This window comes from Hylobates moloch, unplaced genomic scaffold (genome assembly GCF_009828535.3).
Source record: "Hylobates moloch isolate HMO894 unplaced genomic scaffold, HMol_V3 SCAFFOLD_10, whole genome shotgun sequence".
NCBI classification, from domain to species: Eukaryota; Metazoa; Chordata; class Mammalia; order Primates; family Hylobatidae; genus Hylobates; species Hylobates moloch.
In genome coordinates this window covers 65,562,620-65,569,461 of record NW_026652285.1, presented here as the reverse complement: position 1 = coordinate 65,569,461, position 6,842 = coordinate 65,562,620, and positions in this window count along the sequence as shown.

Below are 6,842 nucleotides of genomic sequence, written 5' to 3'. Positions count from 1 at the left end.
GGACTGCTGGGGCCGGGACCCCTGCCAGCCTAGATGCCATCAGAGCCAGAGACAGGAAATGTGGCATTCTGGGGAGCCACCCCGGAGGTTGTGTGGCTTCTGCACAGCACAGGCAACATCCACAAGTGGGACAGGCAGCCATGCCATAGTGAGGCCCCAGGTCACATGCAGAGGCCTGGCTCATGGCCAGACCTGCCTTAAATGTGGAGCTGGGAACTAAGGGGTCTGGCAACTCTGCTCCTTGGGATCCACTTCCTGAGCAGCAGTGGCCACAGGACAAGTCCCTGTGGTCATTTGGCCCCACCCACCCCATGCCCGGCCATGAGGACACACCTCACATCCTACCTGATCTGTGTGTGTGTATGTGTTTGTGTGTGTGTGTATGTGTAGACTGAGTCTCACTCTGTTGCCCAGGCTGGAGTGCAGTGGTGCGATCTCAGCTCACTTCAACCTCTGCCTCCTGGGTTCAAGCTGTTCTCCTGCCTCAGTCTCCCGAATACCTGAGATTATAGGCGCCTGCCACCATGCCCAGCTAATTTTTGTATTTTTAGTAGAGACGGGGTTTCACCATGTTGGCCAGCTGGTCTTGAACTCCTGACCTTAGGTGATCCACCCTCCTTGACCTCCCAAAGTGCTGGGATTATAGGCGTGAGCCACCGCGCCCGGCCCCTACCTGCTCTTGACAGGAACCAGGGGGTCCCAGGGGCTGTCCCCTGCACAGTGCCACTTCCCTGGCAGCCCCCCCCCCCCATCCCCAGAACTCCACGTCCACCTTCCTTGGACTAGCATATTTCAACTTCCAAATTTTTCCTATAGGCTTCAGTCAAAAGAAAGGAATGGAACCAGAGGTTCGCCGCCAAAGCAAGATTCCAGGGAAATTTGGAAGGAGGAGCAGCTGTGGAAACCAGCGTTTTCAGACCATGAGGCACAGATGGCCTTCAGATGAGGCCGACAGTGGCCGGGGCAGAGGGCAGAGAGCGAAGGGCATCCCCCCTGCTTGCCGTCTGCAGTCGCATTCTCTGCAAATAAGGTCGTCTGGGACCCCTGCTTTTCAAGTTATTGTCCCAGATGATGCATCTTTTTTTTTTTCTTTGAGATAGAGTCTCACTCTGTCACCCAGGCTGGAGTGCAGTGGCGAAATTTCCACCCACTGCAACCTCCGACCCCTAGTTTAGGCAATTCTCGTGCCTCAGCCTCCCAAGTAGCTGGGATTACAGGCATGCACCACCACGCCAGCTAATTTTTGTATTTTCCGTAGAGATGGGGTGTTGTCACGTTGGCCAGGCTGGTCTCGAACTCCTGACCTCAAGTGATCCGCCTGCTTCGGCCTCCCAAAGTGCTGGGATTACAGGTGTGAGCCACCACGCCTGGCCCCTGATGACATATCCTTGACCAAAATGAAGGCGACACTCGTTTACCTGCTGGCCTGAATGTGCTCACCAACCCTCTACTTGACCCAGTGAGGACGTCCCCAGCCTGAACACAATGATCCCAACCAGCATGGAAACATGTGGGCTGACTCTCTCGGGTGTGGGACAGAGTCTTCTTTAGGCCTCATCCCTTCACGGATTTATGCAAGGAAAATAACTAAAAATGGTGTGTTTACAGTATGTTTGTTTCCAACATGCTACACTGATGACTCCTGACTTTTCCACAGTGGAGGGACACCTGCCTCATGCTGAGGGACAGTGGGAGGGTTTGTGGGAGGCACTGGGCCCCGGACTTGCAGGGGGCAGCTGCTCAGAAGCAGGCCCTCCCCTACCTGTGGCCCTGCGTCAATCCTCAGCTTGGCCCACGTCCCCGCCTCAGGACTTGCAGGGACAGCTGTGCCCAGTGGCTTGGAGTAGGGTTCCTGGGCCAGCAGCATCAGCCCCTCTGGACTGGTCCCAGTGAGCTGTGCTCTCCCAGGGTTCTGATACATGTCCAAGTTTGAAAACCACAGGCCCAACGAGAAACAGGACCAGACAACTCCCTCTAGGCTGGGAGTGATGGTGTTCTACTGGTGTGAGCTCATGCTCAGAAGTCGCAGGCTGGCTGACCCCTGTCCCCTCCCTGCCACAGCACAGGGAGGGAGTGGGGACAGGAGGCTTCCACAGCCTGAGCCTGAAGTCCCCGCCCCACCGCAGGCTCTGCTGACATTCACAGAGGTCTCCCCCAAGGAAGCTAGGGGCAGCCTTGGGCCTGAGGTGGGCTGAGATTCCCTAGGCAGGACAGGAAAGGGCTTTGCCTTGGCTGCGAGGTAGCTCCTGGCACCTAGCCACAGTAGGCAGAGGTTGCAGTGTGGACTCAGGCAATCTAGGTTTGAATCTCAGCTCTCAGAGCCCCAGTTTCCCCATCTGTAGAAAGGACACAACAACCCCATAATGACATCATGCACACCACACCTGGGCTACAGCGTGCTCAGCAGTGACTGCTGTTGAAACCCACCCAATAGTCCCATAGACAGGCTTTCTTTTCTTTTTTATACATATATGTATTTTTTTCTTGAGATGGAGTTTCCCTCTGTCGTTGAGGCTGGAGTACAATGGTGAGTTCTTGGCCCACTGCAACCTCTGCCTCCCAGATTCAAACGATTTTACTGCCTCAACCTCCCAAGTAGCTGAGATTACAGGCACCCACCACCACGCCCAGCTAATTTTTTTTTTTTTTTTTGATGGAGTTTCACTCTTGTTGCCCAGGCTGGAGTGCAATGGCGCGATCTCAGTTCACTGCAACCTCTACCTCCAGGTTCAAGCGATTCTCCTGCCTCAGCCTCCCGAGTAGCCTGGGATTACAGGCATGCACCAACACACCCGGCTAATTTTGTATTTTTAGTAGAGACAGGGTTTCTCCATGTTGGTCAGGCTGGTCTCAAACTCCTGACCTCAGGTAATCTGCCCACCTTGGCCTCCTAAAGTGCTGAGATTACAGGCATGAGCCACCATGCCCGGACCCATTTTAATTTTTTTAGCAGAGATGGGGTTTCGCCATGTTGTCCAGGCTGGTCTTGAACTCCTTGACCTTAAGTGATCCACCTGCCTCAGCCTCCCAATGTGCTGGGATTACAGGTGTGAGCCACTGCTCCCACCTTTTTATTTTTTTGAATAAATCACCGCACCCAGACAATGAGATGGCTGACCCCTGATTCACCATGACCCTTTCTTGCCCTTCTCTAGTTCCTGTTTTCTTACACATTGTTATGATTTTTTCCCTGCTCTATAAACCCCTAGTTCTAGTCAGTCAGGGAGATAGACTTGAGACTGAGCTCCCATCTCCTCAGTTGCAGCACCTGATTAAAGCTTCTTCCTTGGCAATGCTTGTCTCAGTGACTAGCTTTGTGTGTGGTGAGAAGCAGGACCTAGACAGAACCCTGGTGTTTTGGTAACACTTCCATACTCCGCCTCTCAGTGGGGGTGGTGTCACCACTTTTTCAAAAAAAATTTTTTTTTTTTTGAGGTGGAGTCTCGCTCTGTTGCCCAGGCTGGCGTGTAGTGGCACGATCTTGCCTCACTGCAACCTCTGCCTCCCGGGTTCAGGCGATTATCCTGCCTCAGCCTCCCAAGTAGCTGGAATTACAGGCACCAGCCACTATGCCTAGCTAGTTTTTGTATTTTTAGTAGAGACAGGGTTTCGTCATGTTGGCCAGGCTGGTCTCCAACTCCTGACCTCAAGTGATTCGCCTACCTCGGCCTCCCAAAGTGCTGGGATTGCAGGCATGAGCCACTGTGCCCGGCCCTCAAATTTTTTAGGAAAACAGCCATAACTCATAGCTCTGGACACCCCAACAGCCTGGGACGGGTGGGAAAATGTCTTGGAGGCTGTCAGGTGCTAACAGAGGGAAACAGCTCCTGTTCAGCCCTCTGAACCTCCTAGGGCACGGGGTGTCCGTCAAGGGGGCTGAGGGTGGGAAGGGGAAGCCTGTGGGCCCCAGTGGACCTGGTGACGAGGCATGTGTGTGCAGAAAGGATGCCTTCAGGGGCATCTGGGAGTTTCTTGGAGGAGGTGCCCCAGACTTGGAGAAGGAGGACTTTGGTCCCAGGCAGAGGAGGCAGAAGAGACGGGCCCTGCTGGCTGGGTACACAAGCCCCACCACCATCTGATGCGAGCTCACACTGGCCCGTTAATGGCTGTGCACTGATCCCTGGGCCAGGTACTGAGCTTTGAGACCCAGCTGACTAAGGAGATGTTACCTAATTGTAGCCCCAGGGTTGGGCCTTCAGCCCAGCTGGCTCCCTGGATGGGCCAAGGCCAGCAGATGAGGCTGAGCTCAGAGCTCGGCCTGGGCTCTTGGGAGAGGAAGGGGGAGGTGCCCGGGCTGAATCTGACTCGCAGGTGGACATCTGTTCGCCAAACCACAGACCACCTGCCCCGCCAGAGGCCCATCCTTGCTCCCACCCTCTCTGGCCCCGTGGCTTTGTGGCCTGAGTCAGCGGTTGATGTCAGGACCAAGAATAAGAAGCCCGGACGGCCCCTGTCATTAGTGGTTTGCTGGGCATGGGCTGGGCCGAGCAGGCTGGACAGAGGGACGCCTGGGAACTGCCTCTGGAGGCTGGACAAAGAGAACGTGGCCAGGCCATGCCCCGGGCAACCACCTGGGTGGTGGGCAAACAGTCGGCAGCACCTGGGGGCTTTGAAGTAGATTTCCCTCCCTCTGGGTCCACTGCCACTGAGATGCTGGCCTTTCGGGGAGAAGGGCGGACAACACTCACACAAACACTGGCACCGACCCAGGTGCAGACACATGGTCTACACTCAGGTGGCGATGGGAAGGAGCCAGTCATGTGGCTATCTGGTGCAGGATATTCAGGTGTGAGGTAGAGAAAAGTCGACAGGACAAAAGAAGGGGATGGCCAGCGTGGAGTGGGTGAGGGGAGGGCAAGGAGTGGGGTGATGTGGGGGCTCAGGTATGCAGGGGCCAGGAGTGAGGATGGTCACGGGGAGCCTTCAGGGAGATTTAAGCTGTTCGGTGACATAATCTAACTCACTTTTCCAAAGTAGAATTGACATCAGCTCTATTAGAAAAAAACTAAATTGGCCAGGCGCGGTGGCTCACGCCTGTAATCCTAGCACTTTGGGAGGCCGAGGCGGGCAGATCACAAGGTCAGGAGATCAAGACCATCCTGGCTAACACGGTGAAGCCCCATCTCTACAAAAAACACAAAAAGTTAGCTGGGCGAGGTGGCGGGCGCCTGTAGTCCCAGCTACTCGGGAGGCTGAGGGCAGGAGAATGGTGTGAACCCGGGAGGCGGAGCTTGCAGCGAGCCAAGATCATGCCACTGCACTCCAGCCTGGGTGACAGAGCGAGACTCCGTCTCAAAAAAAAAAAAAAAAAAAAAGTAAAAAACTGAATTATAGCAGGCTCTGAACAGGATAGTTGTTTTTTTTGTTTGTTTGTTTTTCCTTACTCACACCTAAGAAGTCTGGAGGTGGGCAGCCCAGGGAGGCCTGTGCTGCAGGCATTGTGGATGCAGGTTGGTTCTGTCTTCAGCTCCACTATTTAAGGCTCCCATGGCCAAGGTCTCCTCACGGTCCAACATGGCTGTTGGAGCTCCAGCCATTACATCCACTTTCCAGCCAGCAGGATAGAGGAAGTAATAAAGAATGGCACACCCCTTCTGTTTAGGGTTCCTTCCCTGATGTTGCACACAAGACTTTCATTGCCAGAATGTAGCCATAAGGGTACCTCTAGCAGCAGGGAGACAGAAATGCAGCTCTGATTCTGGGAAGCCACTGGTGCGGCTGAAAGTCAGCAGCCTGTGACTGAGGGGGAAGAAGAGAACAGATAGTGGAGGATGACTACTCTCCCTGCCACTTTTTGTGGCAACTGGGGACAAGAGCTTTGCTGGGCACAGATGTCCATAAATGCAAAGTGGCATCAGCCCCAGCCTGGCCCCTGGGAGCCCCAGTGGGAGAGATGGACGCACAAATGGGCAAGAACAGAGCAGTGTGTCAGGGTGCAGCAGAGGAAGCAGGAGCCAGCCTCCTGCTCCTGCCTGTTCCCTGCCCGCAGTGCAGCTGGACCCCTCCACATCTGCTGGCCTGGCCTTGCTTGCTCTGTAGACGATAGCATCCCACTCCCGAATGCAGATGGCCATTATCCACTTAGCCATTCCCTTGTGGTGGACGTCCACTTTGTTTCTGTTGTTGTGGCCTTCTAGGGCCAGCTGTGCCTCGCTGTGCAGCCTGGACACATTGCTCCTCTGTGGTGGACAGCATGAGAGGCTCTCATACCTGCGTGGTGCTCATCTCCCATCACCTGGCCCCTTAGCATCCTTGACCTGGCTGTGCCTCCCCTCCCATTGAGCCCTGCCTGGTGACCTTGGCGAGTCCCTCGGCTCTCTGAGCCTCTGCCATCCCATCTTTAGTGTGGGGATGATGGCATGGCACCTCCTCACAGGCCTGGGCTTCCTTCCTCTGTCCTTCGGGAAATGGGGTGGCCACGCTACACACCCGCCTCCCTTATCTCCCCACTCTGTACACTGACCCGGTGGGAGCTGTGGTCCCTGGGGACCGCCTGATAGAAATGCAGACTCCTGGGCCCACCCTGATGCCAGGTAACAGCTCCTTCAGGTGGGTGGGGAGTGGATGGGCCACGGCTGGTGCTGTCAATACCACAGGCTTCCAGGGAGTTGCCATTGCCCTGGGCGGACTGCCAGCCCCGTCTTCCTCCCGCTCACGTTAGCAAGAGCATGTGCAGGCGGGCAGGTGGGCATGCAGAGCTGGGTCGCCTCGGGCATGCTGCGCCACCTTGCCAAACTCGCTTTCTCCCTTGGTGATGTGGAAATGGCATCCCTGCCTGCAAGCCTCTCCGAGGTGCAGGAGGCCAGGGACTGGCTGCTTCTGAAGGCTTTCTGTGGGTGAAA